General features: G+C 35.2%; 1 pseudogene; it reads right to left on the bottom strand.

The window, feature by feature from the left end:
• Positions 1–3,081: 3,081 nt before the first annotated feature.
• LOC110024408 lies at positions 3,082–3,679 on the bottom strand (annotated as a pseudogene).
• Between the last annotated feature and the right edge of the window lie 6,501 nt (positions 3,680–10,180).

Below are 10,180 nucleotides of genomic sequence, written 5' to 3'. Positions count from 1 at the left end.
TTGCTAATCATTCATATATATATATTCTCCGCGAATAGAGTATGAAAACATAAAGATATACGATGAAAAAATAATGAAATACATAATAATATAAAGTAAATTCAGTTGATAATCCTCATATATGGCAGGTTTGGTCAGCTACAGGTCATTTTACTGCCTAAATCAGATTTTAATAATTGTTTTATTTAAATTTTAATACCATTTTATTAAAACTATATTTTTTTTATAATTATTACGACGTAGATGTGGGGTCAGGAATACTATTAGGAGAAATTTTATAATTATGTATTTCTCAAATGAAATATAACAAGAATACATAAATAAAAAGAATATAGGACCAAATTGTAAAGGTTTTTGTTAAATCCCATTAGGACGTATGATTTCTTATAATCCTTAAATTCCTATAATCCAGGAGAGATCTCGAGAAAATGGTAGGATGGAATCGAAGATTTGTAGAGAGTCTTCCTCCCTCAATTGAGGTCCAAGGAAGAAAAAAAGGGATAATTTATGGGGCATACTATACGGGGCCTAAGTAGACTCGTAGTTGATAAGATTATTGACATGGATGTGAAGCGGCCAATAAATATGTACGTGTGATGATGGAACATAGTTCTCTACCTTCTGCCTCAAAAAATTATTCATTGAGCTCGGTGATTGGCCACGTAGCTATCGATGTGCTCGATATGAGGACAAGCTTCAGAGGTATTGACCAAGTCTATATGAGCGGCAAAAAGCTCTGTATCTTGTCAACTTCAAAAGTACAGCTAATATGTATGATTAGTTGGATCACAATGAGACCATTAAGTGCATGGCCTGTGAGTTTGATCCATTGGGCCCATAAGGCCAACTTAGTATTTAGGCTTTCCTACTTCTAAGGGAAACTCATTTTTGGACATAAAGATTTAAATTAAATTAATTTATAATTGATGTGTGCTAAAAGATTCGTGGCGATAGAGTAATATATTATTATCTTTGTCTTGTACGAGAGTTCAACACAAACTCAGATAAACACAAACTCAGATAAAAGAAAACTACCAGTAGAGACAACACAAGTTTTTACGTAGAAAACTAGAAAAGGGAGAAACCATTAGGTATGGCCTAGCTGAAGCTCCACAATAAACTGAAGAATACATGTATCATCTCTTTTCCCAAATGCAAGAAAAAGGGTGTTACACAATCTCCCGAGCTACAAAATGTGTGCGTAAATGAACTCATCATAAGAAGTGGGCATCAAATAATGATGATCGATGGAGACAAGCGAGTGGTAGTCGACAGTGGTTGACAGTGGTCAACGGTGGCCGATAGTAGTTGACATTGGTCAACGGTGGCCGACAGTGGTCGATGACGGAAGGGTGTTGCAGGACTTCAACTACTTCTCAAAGCTTCAAGCTCTCTTTTACGCTTCAAGCTTCCAATCATTTTCATGAGAGGAGTCAGACTCTATTTATAGAGTTCCATGTTTAATGATTGGATGATTCAGAGAGTTTAGTTTGATTAGACGACGTTTGATGAACATTTGAATGCTTTAATGATGCTGGAATTAAGCAATCTTGGGCTCATTTGATTCGTCTTGTCGAGACAATCAATTTGATCAACGGAATTAATACTGTATGTAAAATAAAAAGATTTATATGCTATATATATAAATCCACATATTTTGACCAAGAAGACGTTTGAGTAGAGTGGAACCATCCTTATATATTTTTAAAATGAAAAAAAAAAAAAGAGATGAAAGTAAAAGAATATTAAGAATATTATAAAATTTAAAAATAAAATCATTTTTATTTAATAAAATTTTGATTGAGCACCATAATATTATTTTAATTCTAATTTAAAACTTGATGCAATTTTAAAAATTCACGGCGATAGAGTAATAAATTATCGTATTAGCATTGCACGAGAATTTAATGCACACTCCGGCAATAAAAAGTGATAGACAGAAATTGTAAAAGTTTTTATTTGAAAAACCTGAAAAGAAAAAAAATCACGGAGTCTGACCACTTTGGAATGAACCACTGTGAATTGGTGATTACATGTACAAAATTTTATTTCTCAGGCAAGAAAGGGTTACCCTGTTTCTCGAGTTACAACGGTCGTCTGTCTCTATTCAGACTACTGATGAGGGCATACTGCGGATGCTAGATTTTTGTGATTTCAAGTAGAAGTTGTTGGAGAAGCAATATATTCAAGAATTTGTGGGTAAGAAATCCTTTTCCAAGGCCAAACTTTCATTCTACCCTGAGCGTTCCACGGCTGTAACATTAAGGAAATCTAAGAAGTGACATTTCGAGTCATCCCTCGTGGTATCCACAAACCAATCTCAAACGAAAAACGACTATGAAGTGCTCCCTCAGAAACAACATAAGAATAGCGGAAATCCCTGCATAATCCTTCAACTATTCATTTTTCTGAAAATGTGCTAGTCTCATGAATGTATTGAGCTCTTGGAGGCCGATGACTCTGTAAGTTTCAATAGAGGATATTGGTCATGAACAAAAACTACAACCAAAGCCATAAAGTTTTAATTATTGATTACTGAATTGATGACCCATCTTCCTTATTTAAGCCATGAATATTTTTATATCCATTTCCATCTCTTTCATCTTTATTCATCAACATCTTCAAATGGCTAATAATAAGTGCCTTTATAATAACTTTTGTTTTTCTTTATAAAATTAAAAATATCATGATCTGAAACATTATGGAAACAAATCTCAATTCTATAATGACTTCAATTCAACATCAATAATGCATCACAAACTATCATAAACTAACTTATTAACAAAATTGCTTAACTTGCTAATCATTCTTGAGATTTTCATTAGCTAAATAAAAAAAAAATTATTAGAACTTACCAATATAATATGATCCCAACACCTTAATTACATAACACACCATCCATATAATTGAAACCACATTTCGAAACCATCCATCACGCCTAACTAACATAGTAAAATTTATAGAAAATAAATAAACATGCTTCCAGATAAGATACGAAGCAGATAAGATGCGAAGTGCAAACAAGAAGAACAGAGAATGTGGACTCCTCTTAAGAAGTGAAAGGAAGATAAAAATACGATCATATCATGATGGTTGCAATCAAGTTGAGATTGGTCTTCCGCGCCTCATTGTGAATCCCCTCGTTCCATCTGGCATCTTTGGTCCAGTAAATGACTTACTAATCACGCCTTCAGCGTCAGAACCAGCTGGGACATTCTTATGACCTTGACCGTTGGTTGGTTGCTGGTGGTTGCCTCCGCCTCGACCTCTGCACCTATTCCTCCGCCCACCCATACTTTCATTACAATTATCGTCTTCCTCCTTGTCTAATCCGTTTTAGTTCAGCGCAGGTATTTCCAATGCTTCAGCTCCATTATTTTTTACCAAAAAGACATTTTTCCGTGGTTTTTGAGCAAACCCATATTTTTCCATTCTTTTAAGTAAAATCTGAACTCGCATGCCATTCCTCCAGTTCATTTCATCATTCAGTGACGAAACGGCACTCTCTGCTGCCCCAACAGTGTCTGAGGCGTGAATAAGGGAGAGTTGTCACTAGTGATCCCTCATTTCTTTCCCTTGATACGCGTGAGATCAGATTTTTTTATTCTTATATTATAATAATAGTAAGATTATTACCATTATTTAAATCGCTTCGCGCGTTATTTGCTGAACACGTCATCGTAGTAAAATGAACATCCCCTCTAGGTAAAATTGACATTTTGGACACATTAGTGTGGTCCATTTCGTCATTCGGGGTTGTCTTAAACAACTTTTTCGACTATTGAGATTAAAAATGATAATTAACATATTTTAAGGCCGCACGCAAAAGTGTGGTGCAATGAGCTTCCTCCATAAGTGGAATCGACGTTCCAGACTCACTCGCATGGTCTGTTTTGTAGTCCGGTCTCATTCGGACAACTTCGCTGACGATCAGGCTAATTTAAACTAAATTCGCACGCAACAAGATAACTAATATTCGTCGATCCAATCGAAGTCGTTTGATGTGCAAAATGTCGACTGACCTTCGCCTAAGAGAAAACCTAAGCCCAATAAAGCGACCCTGGTTACATGCCCCTCAACACGCACCAGATGTTACAGACAAACCGTAGACCATCTTGAGTCATGCAGGTGGACACCTTACACTCGTGACATCAAAAATTGATGCCAACAATATGATGACACAGTTAGAACGTTATGTGATGGCAGACATATTCCAGATCAGAAGAATAATTTGATTTCCTTAGGCATTTTACATAGAAATAGTTGCATTCTTGAGGCAGATGAGGACAGAGAAATCATTAGAATTGTTAAGGGTGCACTGACTGTGAGGGTGCACTGACGGTGATGAAAGGAAAGTTAACTGAACTGTAGGCAATATCTACAAACTGTTGGGGAGTACAGTTGTAGGTGGAGTTCATTTTGTGGAGTCGAATGATGATAATACAAATCTATGACATATGCGTCTGGGTCATCTCAGTGAACGTGGGATGGCAAAATTGCATAGTAGAAACCTATTACATGGTGTTAAAAGCTGCAAGCTCGATCTCTGTAAGTTCTGTGTTATTGGAAAACAGACTAGAGTCAGTTTTATGACTGAAAAATATAAAAATAAAGGGAATATTGATTATGTGCATTCTAATGTATGAGGCCCTACCAGGGAATCGTCATCGAGAGGATCTCAGTATTTTGTTACCTTTATTGATGATTTATCCGGAAGAGTTTGGGTGTATTTCTTGAAGCAAAAATCTGAAGTTTTCCCTAAATTCAAGTTGTTGAAGGCTGAGGTGCAGAACCAACTGGCAGAAAGATCAAGTATTTGAGATCTGATAATGAAACAGAGTACACAAATTCATAGTTTCAGAAGTTATTTGAGGAGCATGAGTTTCAGAGACATTTTTCAGTGCGCAAAACACCACAGCATAATGGTGTGGCAGAAAGGATAAACAGGTCCTTAACTGAAAGGGCAAGATGCTTGAGACTGAATGTAGTGCTTCCTAAGAGTTTATGGGCATAGGCTGTGAATATGACATGTTCTCTCATCAATATATCACCTCGGACATCGTTGGGTGGCAAGGTCACAGAAGAGGTATGGATAAGTAATCCAGTTAAGTTCGATCATTTACATATTTTTGGTTGTCCTGCTTATGTGCATATACCTGGAGATGAAAGATCAAAACTTGATGCAAAATTTAAGACGTGCATCTTTCTGGGTTATAAGAAAGGTTTGAAAGGATGCAAGTTTTGAGATTCGATTGCAAAGAAGATGGTGATCAACAGAGATGCAATTTTTTATGAACAATCCATGTTACAGTAGAATCAAGACAAGATACAAGGGAACAATTTCAGTTTAGATGCAGTGCATGTAGATTTAGAACAACATCCAGAAACAACTGAGAGAGTTGAAGGTTCAAATCCAACACCTAATTATTCCATTCCAGATGATCTGCAGAATTATAATCTAGTCAAAGACAGACAGGAACACACCAATATAAGGCCTCCAATATAAGGCCTCCCTAGTAGATTGAGTTATGAAAACTTGGTCTCTTGTGCACTTCTTATCAGCAGCGATGATCTAGCTACTTTTCAAGGAGCTATCACTAGCCAGGAGAAAGAGAAATAGATGGGTGCAATGGTTGAGGAGATGTAGTCTTTGCAAAAAAATCACACGTGGGAGCTAGTTCAGCTTTCTAAGGGAAAGAAGACTATTGGTTGCAAGTGGGTGTACAAAAGGAAACCAGCAGTCTTAGAAAAAAAAGGGAGAAGGTTCAAGGATCGACTGGTAACAAAGAGATTTTCATAACAGAAGGGGATAAGTTATGATGAAATATTTTCTATTGTGGTCAGACATACTTCAATCAGAGCAGTGCTTGCATTAGTAGCCGTTTGAGATTTGCATTTGGAGCAGATAGATGTTAAAACTATTTTCTTGCATGGTGATCTGGAGGAGCAGATTTACATGGAGCAACCAGAAATGTTCACTCAACCTGGACAGGAGCATCTGGTTTGCAGGTTAAAGAAATCGCTGTATGGGTTGAAACAATCTCCAAGACAATGATACAAGCGGTTTGACTCATGCATGATTCAGATTGGCTATAAGAGATGTGAGTATGATTGTTTTGTTTATGTGAAGAGTCTTGATGATCGTTTTATAAACTTAATTGAACACATGATTGATTATAAATTTATGTTGATGATATACTGATTGCTGCAAATAATATGTATGATGTCTGTGGTTTGAAAGCTTTATTGAGTCAGGAATTTGACATGAAAGACTTAGGTCCTATGAAGAAGATTCTTGGAAGGGGGATTCATCAAGACAGGGGCTCAAGACGATTATGTTTATCTCAACGAGCCTATGTTGAGAAAGTGCTGGACAGGTTTGAGATGAGCAAAGCAAAACCTGTAAGCACCCCTTTGGCAAATCATTTTAAACTTTCTTCAGAACAGTGTCCTAAGACAGATATAAAAATCGAAGACATGACAAAGGTTCCATATGCCAGTGCAGTTGATATGCAATGTTATATACTCGTCCTGATTTGAATCATGTCGTTAGTCAAGTTTGTAAATACATGGCAAAACCTGTAAGGTGACATTGAGAAACAGTCAAGTGGATTTTCAGGTATCTGAAGGGTACTATAGGACATAGAATTATTTTTGGCAGTTAGTAGAATGATCCTTCAGTTGTGGAGTACATTAATTCAGACTATGCAGGTGATTTGAATGATAAAAGGTCTACAACTGAGTATGTGTTTACTCTCGGTGGAGGGTCTATATGTTGGAAATCAACAATTGAGTATATTATGACATTATCTATAACTGAAGTTAAGTACATGACAGTAGCTGAAGCTGCAAAAGAAGTCTTATAGCTTACTGAGTTAGTAAAGAAATTGGGCGTTAAGCAAGGTGGAGTTCAGTTGCATTGTGACAACCAGAGTGTTGTTTATCTGGCTAAGAACCATGTGTACAATGTGACAACCAAGCACATTGATGTCAGATATCACAAGGTCATAGAATTGATTGCTTCTAGTGAGATACTATTGCAAAAGGTTCATACTGATGAAAATGCAGCTGATATGTTGACCAAGCCAGTTACTATCAACAAGTTCTTGCATTGCTTGGACTTATTGAATGTGTGCAATTACTAGAGAAGCATGGTGACTCAACCCACAATGGTGCAGATGTAACTCACGGGTATTTTTTCTCCTAAGGGGTTGAATATTTGCCAAGGTAGATATTTGTTATGATATGACTCATATATCATATAAGGACAGACGTTGGAACGATGCTGAGCGGAAGAATCTGTCCAAATCAGAAAGTTATGTGGGTTGGGGGTGCAAGGGCAACGCTCTGCGGTACGGTACAGGAGTAATGTTGTAATTGCATATTGTACCCAATGTTTCTTTTACTGTTCTATCTAGGGTTATAAATATACATGTATGTAACCCTTGGTGTCATTTCCAAATTCTGTAATCTCTTTTCTGAATATTGAAAGGAATTCACCGCTCTGCTCCCGAGGATGTATGCATCTTTGCTAAACCTCGTTAAATCTCTTTGTGTTCTTCTAGATTTGTGTTGATTACGGTTTTTCTTTATATATATATATATATATATTGTATAAACATAAAATGATATGACAGTTTGAATATTATGTTGTAAGTGATTTTTTTTTCTCAAGTATCAAATATATTGCTATGACAGTTTTGTTGCAAACAACAATACTGCATAGAGATAGAATTGTTACTTATCTAGAAACAACAACAAATCAGTTTTTTCCAAACGCATAAAACAAACAACCAGTCAACTAATCCTGATTAGCTGCTGATCAACAGCTTATCTGGATCGATTACTTATCAGCAGATATTGATAAATTGCAGCAAAGAGATCCTAAGAGATGTCATTTGGATGTTCAAGGAAGACAACAAACATATTAGAATAGATATTTTATTTTATTTTAATATTTTGAGATTATATACATAGAAATAATAAAATTATGTAGAATATGTAAATCTTAATATTTTTATATACATTTTAAGAAAAAAATTAAACTTACTTTTTAAAAAGTGGTATTAATTTATTAGAAATAGAGAAAAATAAGACACTCATTATTACAGCGGGGAATAAAATTTATATCGCCCACCCACTTAAAATGATAAATGCTTGTTCTAAAAAAAATAAAGAATAATATTATTTTATTATATTATTCATATAATCAAAGAGTTAAATATGTTTCCCTGTATTTTATGAACATAATAAATAACTAGGAAAAATTATTTTAATTGTAAGTAGAGCGATAACTAAAATTACAAATTGTTTTTATATAGCAAAATTTTAAAATTAGCTGTGAGATTAAATAAACCTTATAATGCAAATAGAGATTTCAATTTAATTAAACTATTTGGATTAAGAGAGGGTGAATGAATTAATATAAACATTTTTAGCAATAATCATCCATTCTCTTTTTTTTTTTTTTAATTTTCAGTTAAAGAATATGATCTCCATTAATAATCATGATATAAATATTATACATTATCAACAAATTTCCAATACCCAACACGAATCTTGAGATATAACACAGATTTTGAGAATCTTTAGCGCAAGAAATGGTCAAATATTGATTGACTGTAATCCAGAGCTCTAATTTCAGCAGACTTATAATCAAACTAACCGACTCGACAAGACGGACCTAATGTCACCAAAATTAGTTCAATCCGAGCCAAATCAAGCCCTCAACAAGCCATTAAGTAGATCTTAGAAGTTTTTCAGAAATTTTTGGAAGACTAAACAGTTGCTAGATCAAGCAGGATTATAATCAAATTGAGTGTCTCCATAAGACGAATTCAATAAGCCCAAGATTGTTGAATTTCAACATCATTAAGACACTTAAATATTCATCAAACACTGTCTAATCAAAAAGAACTCTCTGTATTGTCCGATGAAAGTGACTCATATTCCTAATTAGACCCAAGCCTTAGTTCTAAGTAGAAACTATAAGGTGTTAAAATTTGTGTCCCGTCTTATGAAAGTGGCTCATATTTCTAATTAGACCCAAGCATTAGTTCTAAGTAGAAACTATAAGGTGCTGCCTATATATATATATATATATGCGGGTCGTGCAGTGCAAAGGCTAAGGGTCTTCCCGTGGGATCTTGACGGGGTCGCTAAGTTGTCCCCGTCTCAAGCATCAGAATGAGCTAACATTTGTCATAAGAAGTGATGAATGTTAACTGAACACATGCTTGGACCGATCCTACAAGCTGATAACAATATAATAACTCGCATTGCCCATCCAGACAAATCGATGAATAATGCTCGTTTCTTTATTATTATCACATGTCAAACTAAGTGTTGTTATGCAACCGACATGTTGACTTATGAGAGCTAGACCTATATAATGCTACAAAAACTAGAATCGTACTCAGAAAAGTAAGACCTCACCTGCATGAACACTCACAAACAGTGCATAAAATATGCCACAAAGGATATGTATCACGAGTTAAGCCCTAATGACACCACACCGAGTCAAAATCCATCGATAGAGGCTAAAGAAAACATGCATGAAGTGCGCAGACAAAGACTTTGGAGAATTAACTCTAAGAGTCTGGACATGAAGCCTAAAACATTATGAAAATAACAGTGTCATAAATACAAGTGAAAATCCATGTGACACCCTAAGTATATCACCAGGAGAGGAACTAACATATTTTTTAAAAAAAGGGCAAAACGCTCCTTGGACATAAACGTGGGAGCGGCTAGCGCAACAAAGAGCAAAGTAATATTTTAGGGGGGCGAAACTGATATTTCACGAGTGGCAAATGACCAAATTATAATTAAAAATCTAAATTTGAGAAGGGGCAATTTCTCCATCTACTATGTAAAATTTTGAGTGTTATATGAGAAAAATATAAATAAAACAAAAAAAAAGCACTTATTCTTGGTTTTCACATTAGTTCACTTATTAACGCATTAATCAAAGATATTTTTTTAAAAATTAGCCCTTATTATAAACTTAAAAGATTTTTTCTTCTCAATATTTATGCCACTTGTCCCCAACACTAAGGTATTACTAGGGGTGTAAACGAACCAAACACGAACGAACAGAGCTTGTGTTCGTGTTCGGTTCGTTTGAAATAAGCTCGTGTTTGAAATTGTTCGTGAAGTCACTGTTCGTGTTCGTTTCTTA

Source organism: Phalaenopsis equestris, unplaced genomic scaffold, assembly GCF_001263595.1.
Source record: "Phalaenopsis equestris unplaced genomic scaffold, ASM126359v1 Scaffold000256, whole genome shotgun sequence".
Lineage (NCBI taxonomy): Eukaryota > Viridiplantae > Streptophyta > Magnoliopsida > Asparagales > Orchidaceae > Phalaenopsis > Phalaenopsis equestris.
The sequence above is the reverse complement of the archived record's forward strand: the minus strand, read 5'-3'. Positions and strand labels throughout refer to the sequence as shown.